This window comes from Fundulus heteroclitus, unplaced genomic scaffold (genome assembly GCF_011125445.2).
Source record: "Fundulus heteroclitus isolate FHET01 unplaced genomic scaffold, MU-UCD_Fhet_4.1 scaffold_221, whole genome shotgun sequence".
Taxonomy (NCBI): Eukaryota; Metazoa; Chordata; class Actinopteri; order Cyprinodontiformes; family Fundulidae; genus Fundulus; species Fundulus heteroclitus.
The window spans coordinates 129,650-142,035 of record NW_023396633.1 but is presented as its reverse complement, the minus strand read 5'-3'; the positions used below and the strand labels follow the sequence as shown (position 1 = coordinate 142,035).

Below are 12,386 nucleotides of genomic sequence, written 5' to 3'. Positions count from 1 at the left end.
CAACAGTTGTGCCAGGTTTGATTGACAGTTCCTATTAAAGTGAGAGGCACCACAGAATCCCAGATGTGGTAGCACGTTACTCTAGCGATTGCTCGCTCTACAATGATCCGCAGGCGAGCAATGGTCTGGGTCTCCTCGGTCTCTTTCTTGCTGAACTGGCCAGGATGCCTGAATGGTGGAATGATGAGTTTGGCTCCAACTTCTTGAAGGAGGTCTTGAATGAGGAATCCTTTATCTGCCAAGACTTCATCTCCAAGCACAAGAAGAGGAAGGATTCCACTGACCTTTGTTATTTCTTTGTCTGAGATGCAGCCTTTGTACAATGCTCAAATAAATGTCACCAACCCACAGGGAGCAACTCTGATCAGCCCTTTCAGAGTGGTGTGGTTCTTGTAGGCTGAGAACGTTTCAGACTGTAAGGTGAGGGATGAGAGCGTCTCCAGAGCAACATCTGTGCAGTTCAACATGACACGGACATTTGGAGAGAACTTCAGAAATCTCAGAGAGAACTTAAAAAAGTTCACTGTGTGCACAGGTGTGTATTTTTAAAAAACATTTGTATGTGCAGAATTGATTGTGCAGAGGGCAATTTGTGCAAGAATACAGCTTGTAAATTACAGTCAACTTAAATTACAGTATAAGGTGCAGCAGTGATTTAAAAGTAAACAATTGAAGTGTGAACAATGCATGAGAAAGTCGGTGTACAGGTAAGTATTTTTAAAACCATTTGTATGGACTGAATGGCGTACCACGCACGTGACGTCACCGACTCAAGAGCAACGCCCCTTTTGCCGCTTAGGTAGGGCATACAGGTAGAGAACGCCCGTAGCAACCAGCTATTACACGCGCAACAGAAACAGCGATATGACCGACTTTGCAGCCATTAAACTTTCCTAAGACGATGTCCCAGGCGCACGGATTACTGGTCGCACTGTCGAAGAACACACCAATCTTCAGCTCAAACGATGGCTTGAGTGTCGAGTGCTTAAAAAGACCGGAAAACGGGCCGAGTTGATCGAACGGTAAGCTTTGTTTTTTTTTTTCCTGCGCAGCGGTCATGGCGTCGTCGGCCGTTTTTTTGTTTGTAATCACCGTCCAGGGATCGGTATATGTTTAATGTTTGTCTTATTTTAAATGTTTTTGAGTAAGCTATCCTGGTAGCAGGGTATCAAGTTAGCGCCTGCTACCATGATAGCCTATATGCTGTCATGGTAGCAGGCGCTTCATTTTTAACATGTCGGCCACAAAAATACTCTTACCTGTTCACTACTTGATGTCGCTGGAATTGGGTCAGGATGTTCTTCGGTTGGGCCCTTTCCTCCAACAAAATGCTTGCTGCACATGTACGTGAATTTGGTAACTTTTTCCGGGTTGAACTGTTGTGTAGGCTGACCGCACCGGTGTACCCAGCGCACACATTTCTCCTTGGCAGTCTTGAAGAAAACATCCTTCATATGCGGCCGATCGGCGTACCTCGAGTCGCTGTTGCACGTTCCATAGCAACAATGTTTAAAAACCATGGTCTTAGATTTGGAAAAAGCAGTCGTTTACCGAGTAAAACCAAGGGTAATGCACGTCTCTTTTACAGCGAAACAGTGGCGAACTATGCAAGCTTGCCCTACTGCGTACCACGTGATGTGACGTCATCGTTACGTTTCTAAAAATAGCTCGCTCGCGGTACGCCATTGATTGTGCAAAGGGCATTTGTGCGAGAATGCATTTAGAAACAGAGTTTGACAGCATTTGTAATGCTAGTTGGAGATGCAATGATGCAAAATTAGCAAATATGCGAATGTTGTGCAGAGTTTATGGGTTTTACTTACAGATAGCAGTGACATGCAGTCAGGGGAGGCAATCATGGAAAGAAAGAAAATATAGAATAATGATAACATAATATATATTGTGATTCACTCAGTCATTTGTAATAATAGTTGTTTTTTTAATCTAATTTCCTTATTTTTTATCATATTCTCTTTAAAATCAAAGACTTTTCGCTATTTTTAACGTAAATCCTTGGTGGCGCTTGATAGTGAAGCACCACCAAGCCAGCGATCTTGGCCTCCTCTGGGATTGCGCAATCCCATGTTAACTGCGCTGACTTCCATTCCGTGAATGCATCTTCCTGTCTCTAGATCATAAATTCAATTGTTCAAACACTTATGAACTGATTTTCCACAATTTAATATATGTGGATTACGAATTGTGTTTTGGTCATTAAACTGTGTGTTTTCGTGTGCTGCTGGGTGACCATAAAAGCCAAAGAGCTGGTTGTAGGTGAGGCCAGCAGTTCCTTGGCCTCTAGGCAGGGGGCGCTCAAGGGGCACCGTTCTGATCCCCAAATAGTAGAGTCAAAGCAAGTTATGGATGTGTTATTGGCGAGTTTTGCTAAACAAGTAAAGCACTAAAAAGACTCTAAACATACAGCCGCAACAGGACTGATCAAGGAAGGCTTTCCTCCCTGGCAGTGAGCTCCACTGAGACTGAGAGACTTTTAAAACTGAAGAAGATAAAAAGAACTTTTACCGGAAAGTGACCGATATTTTTGTTCAGAAAGAGCGCAGCTGGACTTCATTTCTAAGTAGAGGTAAGACAGTGATAATTATTCATGTTTTGTTTTTGTAATGAAATGTGTGTACTGTAGGTTATAGTTTTTGAATGTGTTACAAATGTAGAAATCCATCATAACTCATAAACTGCTACCAATCAAATGACAAATAATTTAGTTTTATTTTTTAAACAAATAATCAATATTTTTTCCATGTCTCTTGGTTAATTGATTTGGCTCAACCAGTCTCCTTCAGCACTTTGCAATGAGTCTACTCTGTAGAGCAGGGGTGTCAAACTCATTTTGGTTGAGGGGCCGCATACAGCTTAAAGTTCAAATTGAAAACCACACACTTATAGTTTCTCATTTTATAGTATGTACAAAATTAAAAACATCACAAGTGAATAAAATGATAAATTCTAACTTTTTTTTGTTTATAGCACAAAATAATTCACTGAAATAGCAGACAACTCAAAATTCCTCATTCAGTCACGTGACCCACGAGGAGCCGCTGTAGAATTCCGTGACGTCACACTAGTCAGGAGGTAGTCGGGAAGCGGTCATTTTACATAGCGTGTCAGTATTTTTTCACCTTTGCGATGGAGTTTGTATCTTTAAACGAGGATGAATACGAAGCGAGCAAACTTATTGTTAAAAACGAGGAGTGCTGTGTCCAGCCATATGGTTTGAGCCGTTAGTTAGGCGTGAATTACGGGACAACACAGAGGAAAGTGGAGAAAGTAGAAGTAGCGATGATGACCACGCTAGTAGGCCGACATCGTCGTCGTCCGACTCAGAATCTGCCAGTGAAGAGGAAATTGACGACCGTTCCCATCGACTGACAAATACTGACTGGTATGTTTTTTGATTCTACGATTTTTTTTTTACTTTTGAGTAGTGACCCCTCTGAGAGTGAGGTCGATTTAATTGCTTTTATGTCTAATTAAATTCAAATTGATGCTAATGCTAAGCTACTTCTTTCGTGTTTTTGATTTGAATTTTTAAGCAACCTCGTACTGTAGGCATAGTAGACAAAAACTAACATTAGCCATTTGACCATTACTAATTTATATTTTTAGGTGGGTGATTATGAATCGGGATTGTTTATATTTTACAGGTGCAAATGTGGCAACTGTGTGATTATGCCCACAGTGGATGAATGCAAGTGCTGCACAGAAACGCACCTTGTTGATCAGGAAGTCGAGTCAGCTGGGCTGCAATGTATAACCTTACATGAAGGCTTTCAGGGAAACTGCCTCAACCAGTATGTCCTCAAGGCATCTTTTGTTGAATTTTTGGAGGGACATGGTCCTCTTGGAAATGATGAACCAGTAAACGAGTAAGTAGTTGAAAAATTGTTTATTGAAAATACATGTATTAGTGCTAAATTCTAGTCCTACACTGTATGCACCTGTGATGTAGTTATTTTACTGTAAATTAAATGCAGTTGTTTCTGCACCTTAGGCCTATATATTTTATTTAGAAACAGCAAAAAACATTGAAATATAACTACATTGCTTTAGTAAAACACAAAAACAATCATTTACATGTACATAGCAAACAAATATAACATCAATTACATTCAGAACATATCACTTTAGTAGGGCCTAGTTTAAAACAGCATTACAATAATTTTGAAATTTTATTACAGGTCTAAACACTTTTTGCATCATATTTTCTTTCTATTTTAGGATTTACAGTTACATTGCATATAGAAGAATGATCAGATGGATTTGGGGACGCATTGGAAAAGGAAATAGGAAAGTTCTTCCATCCTGTGCAGTAAATAAAATAAGAGAGACCTGGGAGTCAGCAGACTACACTGGTTTTAAATACCCAACTGTGTGAACATCGACTTCCTAGTTGCCACAACTGTGAGTTAATTGACCTTGTCATATTTGTCTTTAACGTATTCAGGAGCAATTTGGGCTTCTAAATCTTGCCTTGCAACTTCATAAAAAGGTATGGCCTCCCGACGAGCCATTACTTCATCCAACAACTCATCAATGTATGCTGAAATAGAAACAATAAGCATTTCATGCATGAAAGTTGAAAAGCCAAGTGTGAAACTGAACATTATACCAAGTACACACCATAAGTACAAGGGACTTTAACTTGTTTGGCTACTGGTTCTCCTTTTTTTGCCTTTGGAAATGAGAGCTGCCACATTTCTTTTCCAGCTTTGTTCTTAGCCTGCTGTCTGTTGGAATTCTCATTGAAATGGAGAATGGCAAGCATCAATCTGTAACAGAAATTTTAATGAGGAAATAATACTTGGAATTAGGATGACAATATGTCAGTTAAGTTATTATCCATTCAGGGTTTAAGCAAACTACCTGGCATTCATACTGTGGTAGAAGAAGTGCAAGCACTTTGGTGCAAAGAAGCACACCACCTTGTGGTAGCTTTCAACACTTGATGTCTGCACATGAGGTGACAATTTACCAATGTCGGCAAGCAGAGTACGGTTAGTGACAATTGATTTCACCTCAACATGGGCCCTTGAACCTGCAGTGATTGTGAAGGAAGTATTATGAAAAGCCCTAAGGAGATTGACTTTTGAGAAAGCTGAAAATAATTTTTCACCTTCTGCAATCCACTCTCTGTCCTCTATCAACTCATCATGTGCACAGGTTGGAAAGTTCTCAAATGGGTGTTCATGGATGTCTACAATGTGGTTCATCACCGACTTCCACTTGGCCACAACCAGCTCAGCATTTCCATCACTGCTTGCCCCACACCAATATACATGGTTGGAGATGCTGTGGATCCACGGTGAGATGGTGTGACATAACTTTTTCTTTGATGATGCGTCAAGCTTTTTTGTAATACCTGGAAGATGTAAATGTGTATTATATAATTATCCATATATAATATCCATATTTCTAACCTTACATAACTATCTATCTATCTATCTATCTATATATATATATATATATATATATATATATATATATATATATATATATAGTTATGTAAGGTTAGAAATATGGATATATTATCATTGTAAACATTTACCTACTTTTTTTGCCATGATTGATATAATTCAAGCCATTCTGCCTACCTTTTGCTATATGCCAGGCATCAAACCAGTGATTAATTGAGGGATAAATCTCGCGCATAAATTTTTTAACACTGGAATGACGGTCTGTTGTCAAGTCAGTAACAGTGACTCCAGCATCTTCTAGGAATTGAAGTGACCTCTTTAGGCCTTCCAACTCCATTGCATATGAGTTTTTCACTTCTGTACACTGAAAAAATGGTTAAGTATAATATTAGTTAATCTATAATCCTGTAATTGAAAGAGTACTCTCTTTCACGACGCTAACATGACGTTCACTAAATCCAATATATATTGTTTGTTAACTTTTGTGGACTCAGATGTTGGTTTGCTCACAAAAACCATGGTATCAAATAAGAATCTGGGTATTTTAACAGCACAACCTTACCTGTACAAGCTGCATGTCCAACACTTTGGAGGTGTCCATGTCCATAAGGGAGTAGCTACCGTACTTGGCAGTGTGCCCTGGTGAGCAGCATCTGGCATCTCCACCTAATCTGACTTTGCTCTTTTTTTTGACATCACAGATGAGCAGCTCTTGCTTTTTTGACCAGAGACTATTCACAGCTGGAATAAGGTATGCCTTCTGTATGTTATAATAAGTACTGACGCAGAATGTTGAAATCCTCATAAATTTAAAACAATTGACTGCCTTCACAGTGCTACATCCACTAAACATTATGGAAGCGGCTAGCTGTAAGTTGCCAAGTGGCATGGTGCCATGTGATGGCTGACTTTTCCAGGTCTTCACATGAGAGGGGTCAACACTACACTGTGATGTCAAGGTCACCATGGTGCCCGATACCTTTGTAGATATTATTTTGCAGGCATTCCCACATAAAAAACACAAGGCTAGGAGGGACTGAAGACATGATTCAAAGACTATGAACTTCCTCTCTCTCATAGGGGTGTGAGTATATTCTCTAAACAACAAAAAGATAAATACAAAATTTAATGATCACAATTTTAAATTAATCCATTGTGTTATTTGATGTTTTTACTTACTCATCGCTCATTTCCATTTCAAAATCTCGGTCAGAGTCTTCATCTTCCTCAGGAATGTAGTCTAAATCACCATCATCATCATCATCATCATCATCATCATCATCAGCAGCAGCAGCACTACTGTCGTCTGAAAAATCCACTTCCATTGAAGAACGGTTCTTTTCAACCAAGTTGCTGAGCTTAACCTGGCAGGAAAAATCCTTTGCTCTTGAAAGCAGGCTTTGGGTCCCACGATGACATTTGGCAACTGGAGTGACATGCCAGGATTTTGGAGTTTGACATGATCTAGTGCATTTCACAACTGATTCAGTCTGTAACATTTTATTCTGAAAATGAATAAAAAATGAAATGTTTACAATTCTGAAAATAAGTTTTCAAAAGATCTTTGGGTCGGGATTTATAAAATTCTAATTCCCAAGTCTTTTGTAGAGGAAAATTAAGTTTTATGGAAGGAATTTTTAAATTTATATTAGACCCAGTCCTACATACCATTCCAGTTGACATTGTCTGTACACATGCATGGGTGGTCAGAGGTAGTTCAAAAGACACATTAGGCTTGGCATTTGTTGAGATGTCGGTTTCATAGCAAGCCTCTGCATCATCCGACGACTCCATTTGACATACACTTGCCTCATAAGCTTGTAGAGCACAGCTAACTGTCTGAAATATATGTAATGGAAGAGATTACAGTGGATAATCTATCTATCTATCTATCCATCTTTATTTATATATATATATATATATATATATATATATATATATATATATATATATATATATATATATATATATATGCGCAGAGGATTTGGTTTTAAAAGTTTGTCTTTATTTGGCAGTGCCTACATGAATTGACATCTAATCCCTCTGTTTCTGTAGAACCTGTCCGTGGACCTCGAGCCCCAAAAGACGGCCCTACAGTCCTTGACCAGCAATGTTACGTTCAAGAAAACTGGAGAACTGGAGGACAAAATAATAATAGCTACTCCTGATTCTTCCCATAGTCCAAATAAATGGGTTACTCTTAATTGTGTTTGTGTGCATTTGTCACTGGGATGAACTAGCAACCTGCTAGCAACCCCCTCTTTCTCTCTAGCATGGAAAAGCAGGTGTAGAGACTTGATGGAAAGGTAAAGCTTCAACAAATACATACTTGCTAGCTATATTAATGTTAATATATTTAATTTAGATTTTTTATATATTTTTAATTTTAAAATTTATATATTTTAATGTTTACCTCAGCTCGTTGACGTTTTTCATAGGCCGACGTTCGACGTTTTTTCACCGTGTCCGTGGGCTCGGGGTGCCCCATTTTCAGGGTAGGAATGGCATCTGGTTTAAGCTGTAATTTTGATATATTGAATCCGATTGATGCTGCGAGATCAGGATTGACGACAAAAGAATCTGCCGTGAAGTGATCAGCACACAGTTTGCTGTATCGGCTTGGATGCCACAGATTGTCCGGTTGATGTCTGTCTAATCTATTTACTTTTCGGATCCAAATTTGAAGCAAAACCGGGTCCTTCGGATAATTAAACATTGCTTTTCCCGATCCAAAGCCATTTCTACAATTGGCAGCAGTACAATACACCATTGTAATGACTTTTTAACGATCCTTTTAGACTACTTAACAATGCGTGAAGTAGTGGTTTTTGATAGCCGCTTGAGGACGTTTGACTACCGTGACATCACAGCTGTTTTCGTCACGTGACTGCTCTCGCCGGATTCTCGGATCCTGGAGGCGCGCAGCTGTTATGGGAGTTTTGGGTGGAATATTAAACAATAGTAACTGAGTTCCCATCTTTACTAAATGACGAGACGGTGGTATAACGTTCCAGCACTTTTATTGAGAAACAGAGCAGAGATTCACATAGTTGGAAAGTAATCGCACCCCACGGTTCCACTGCAGTCTCTGTCTGCCCTGTCTCTGTCTGTGTCACTTTTCGGGCTTCCCCTAATACTGCACCGTGGCCTTCCCATGAGACAAAACAAAGACAGTCTATCGTAAACGATCAGTATCCCTCAGCAGCTGCAGCATTTGGCCTTGCAATCAGAAAACAGTGGATCTCATACACAGACATCAGGTCTCCAGGCCTCCTCTGTCCGAGTGGTGTGAGGCCATAGTGACTTCAGAATAATAATTCTTATAACATTCCTCTTTTTTTTTCTTTTTTTTTTGATGATGGCGTCGTCAGCATCAAGTCAAAACAAGATGACCCATCACTTGAAAATGTGAACAAAGCACAGAGGAACCATTTCTGTAAACTCGTAAAGTGGGACCCAAAGGGTTCCCGTGTTGGAACCGGGTAGTGCTGGAACTTTTAGTACAGATCAACATGAATGCTTCATAGAGCTTTAACACACAAGATCAAAGATTTAGCTTTTGTCTACAATTTAGGATTCATCTAGTTAGGTAAGGCCTGTTTTAGGTACCTATGCGCACATTATTTTAAAATTACATTAGACTATGGTAAGCTAAACCTGTTCAGTAACCAAGGTCGAATCCGTCTACTCTGACCCACCCTGAATACCCTCCTGCTCCTTTCTCCACTCACCCCTACGATGGACAATAATCCACCACTTCAAACTTACAACACCAGGAGCAAAGGCAGGAGAGGTTCAGTGCGGGCTGGGGAAACGCCAGAAAAAGCTACCCCTAGGGGGCAGTAAAAACTGGCAAGCCCCCCTCCCAGGGAAATCTGCTCTCGGCCAATCTGAGCCTGAAAACCCTGTATTGAATCTAAGTGTTATCATTACCAGCTAATATTAAAGGATCTTTAGAGCCAATCCGATCCTGGTTCTTCCTATATCAAATCAAAAGGTGCATAAACCATAGATCCTTGTGTGTCTGAAGCAAACAGTTTCCATTTTTTACCATAAAACCATATTGATCAACATGATGTAATATTAAAGTGTAGATCTCATAACACAAAAAAATCAAACATGTGAGTCAGTGGAACAGAGCAGATAAACAAACAGCAACACAATATGAGAAGAGTCCTAAACGTCAAGACCGCAAAGTTAAGAAAGCCTTCAGGCCATTCATGGCACAAGGCAGAAAATAATCTAATCGCGCTTAGGGTCTCTTCAGGCAACTCCTCCCGTTGAAGAATAAGGAATCAGAGTTCTCTGGCTTCTTCATCCCCAGTCCTCTTCTTGGTTCCTCCTCGCAGGCTGGACGATTGAGCTGGATGGTAATAAGCGTTCAGTTCTGGATGGGCACTGAGCATTTTATTTTGCATTTCTCTCTAATAAAACACTTTGTGAAGATGGTCTGCAGACACGAGTCCTTGTTTCCACTGGAGAACAGAAACAAGGTGTAATTAGTGTTCTTATCAAAACCCCTTTCATGTGTCATTTATTAAAACATCCTCCAAGCACTTTCACATTCAAGATATTTCTGTGCACAATTATTTAGCTTTCAGAATTCTGCAATTTAATTATTAATTAAAATAGTAATCTTTAAGTTCAAATGTATCTGCAGTAAATTCATAATAATTCTTAACAGAATGCTTTTAATGTGTGTCTTAACTGTTGTTGTCTGACAGTTGAAGTTCTCTGCAACATAATTTCATCAACATATTCGTTTCATGACATTTCCCATTTATTTTGAAAACCCAACTGAGAAAAAGAAAGCCTTTCCATGTGAAAGCCTTTTCCCTCTCTCCCTCTTTTTTTTTTAAGTGAGGTGCTGTTCTGCACAGAAAAGACAAAATATTTATACCATGCTGTTACTGTTCAAGGATGCCAAGGTTCTACAACACAAAACAAAGCAGAGAGCAGGAGAGAACAGGAGTTTTTTGAAAATGTTCTAACATTGTTGAACAACCAAAGCTACTTAAGCAAATCAGAATTAGTTCCCAAATTAATCCTAAAATAAAGTAAACCTTACATTGTGATTATTTATTTATTTATTTATCTTCTTAAACTGAGGATTAAGGACTTTTATTAAGAAGTTCTTGGGTGAACGCATCTCTGCGTTCCTATTTGTCTAGGCCTCTGCAATCTGATCTATGATCTATGTATTCTGAGTGCCTGGTCAGGAAGGGTTAAAGGTTCTCTGAAGCTTTCTGTTTTCAGCAACCCTGAAAACCCAGAACCCTTTACAGTCAGTGTAAGGTGTCAGGTAACCTGTGGGACCACCTTGTCGTCCCTCTGGTTCCACCAGCTTTGTCAAGTCCACAGCAGCTCGTCCTGGGTGCCATGCCCCAGGGGTCTCCACACCCCCCTGTGTGGAACGTCTCTCATTGTAAGGATCTCACCTTACGTGCCGTTCAAGATGTTCTTTACACAACAGGAGTTCCAATGTGGGATGTCTTTGTTGCTTTGATGTTCCTCAGAGAAAACCTTCATTCATTGATATCACCTTCAAGCTGTTACCCTTTTATCATCACAGCCCACCAGCAATCCTGACCAGATCCAAAGTGTCCCCATAATTTAATCTAATTAAATTAATCTTACTTATTTTCTGTATGTAAGACGATAACCATTAAATTATCCTTTTCTAAAAGCTCTCAGGTTAACAGTTAGCTAAACTCAGTGTTATGTGTTTTTTCCCTTAGGATGTTTAACTGGTTAATAAGACTATTGAGTTATTTGTGTTCTAGTTGAAAGATATTAAATCTCCATAAATATTGTACCCATTTTACACTGATGCTTTAATCCTAAATTTACCCATGTTAGTTAGTAGGATGTGTCATTATGCTAATTCTATTGCAAAATTTCCCATTTTAGCCAGTAACCTTTTCTTTGCGTTTTATTGAAGCCTGCCAGAGTAGCAGAAATCAGCTTACTCTTAAGATGTTTATTAAATGAAATGCTATTTAAAAGTTCAGATTACTCTACCTATATAGTGAAAACTAATTCATTCATTTATTTATTTAACTGTTGATATAATACCCACTTAAGTTATTAAGTTGCTCCATGATTCCATCAAGGTGCTTCTTTAAAAGTTTTCACCTTTACATAATCTTAATGTGTTTCGTAATGTGTGTTTTGTTTTAATTGTGTACAAGAAAATCTGAAGTGAAATGCATGAAGTCGTGTCTGCAGAACTCATCTGTGTTTGTTGTCGAAGGTTGTCCGATGCCTCAGTCATAGTCCTTCATTGTCCTTTTCCAGTCCAATGTCTAAATTCAGCAGCCCAACATTCTCCTTCTCATCAAGAGTCCATCCTCCAGTCCTCACGCCTGCAAACAGAATGAATTCTGCCAGCATTTTTTGCCAAAGAAAACGCTCCATAGGTTGAAAAGAAATTACAGCAAAACAGTCACAAACATTTTAACTACAGTGTTCCCTCTAACATGACAAACATAAAAGAAACAAAAGGATAGAAAAAAAATAAATCAAACTTTGTCTCTGACAAAATAAAACTCAAAACTGGATCAAGCTGAAGTCAATGACATCACCTTTAGTCCTTGTACCAAGGATCAGCCCCCATGGCACTGCGGCACTGTTTCTGCATTCTCTCGCATCTGAGAATGTCTAAAATGAGACTAAATCTCTATGTTAGCACAATCCTATCATATTGACCAGGTTTCTTTGCAAAGAAAAAGAAGCAGAAAGATAGAGCTGTTAATAGCAGAAAGCAACAAACATCTTTAAGACACCACCTTTCCTGCTGGAAGATCTCCTGGCATAAATGGTTAAAACTAAGTATAATTTAGTGTCCAAATCTGATTATAACTCCTTACCGCACTGCTAGCACTGTCTTTTCAGAGTCTCTGTTGGCAGAAAGGTGGTGTCTCCTTTAATCTGAAAGCAATAACTCAGAGAAAA

General features: G+C 39.1%; 3 long non-coding RNA genes across 5 annotated transcripts; 1 reads left to right on the top strand and 2 right to left on the bottom strand.

The window, feature by feature from the left end:
• Window positions 1-3,253: 3,253 nt before the first annotated feature.
• Window positions 3,254-7,308, top strand: LOC105917053. 3 transcript variants are annotated; one of them, XR_004928638.1, is made up of 5 exons: window positions 3,254-3,400; window positions 3,663-3,884; window positions 4,237-4,419; window positions 5,179-5,328; window positions 6,134-7,308. It is a non-coding gene; the product is annotated as an uncharacterized LOC105917053 (long non-coding RNA). The 3 variants fall into 3 exon arrangements; XR_004928637.1 differs by having other exon boundaries at window positions 3,285-3,400; window positions 5,179-5,320; XR_004928639.1 differs by lacking the exon at window positions 4,237-4,419 and having other exon boundaries at window positions 3,302-3,400; window positions 5,179-5,320.
• LOC118559099 lies at window positions 4,506-4,916 on the bottom strand. The gene is made up of 3 exons (XR_004928640.1): window positions 4,882-4,916; window positions 4,639-4,787; window positions 4,506-4,558 (listed from the first exon to the last, which is right to left on the bottom strand). It is a non-coding gene; the product is annotated as an uncharacterized LOC118559099 (long non-coding RNA).
• On the bottom strand, window positions 4,927-5,662 carry LOC110366829. The gene is made up of 3 exons (XR_004928641.1): window positions 5,610-5,662; window positions 5,132-5,377; window positions 4,927-5,053 (listed from the first exon to the last, which is right to left on the bottom strand). It is a non-coding gene; the product is annotated as an uncharacterized LOC110366829 (long non-coding RNA).
• Window positions 7,309-12,386: the final 5,078 nt, after the last annotated feature.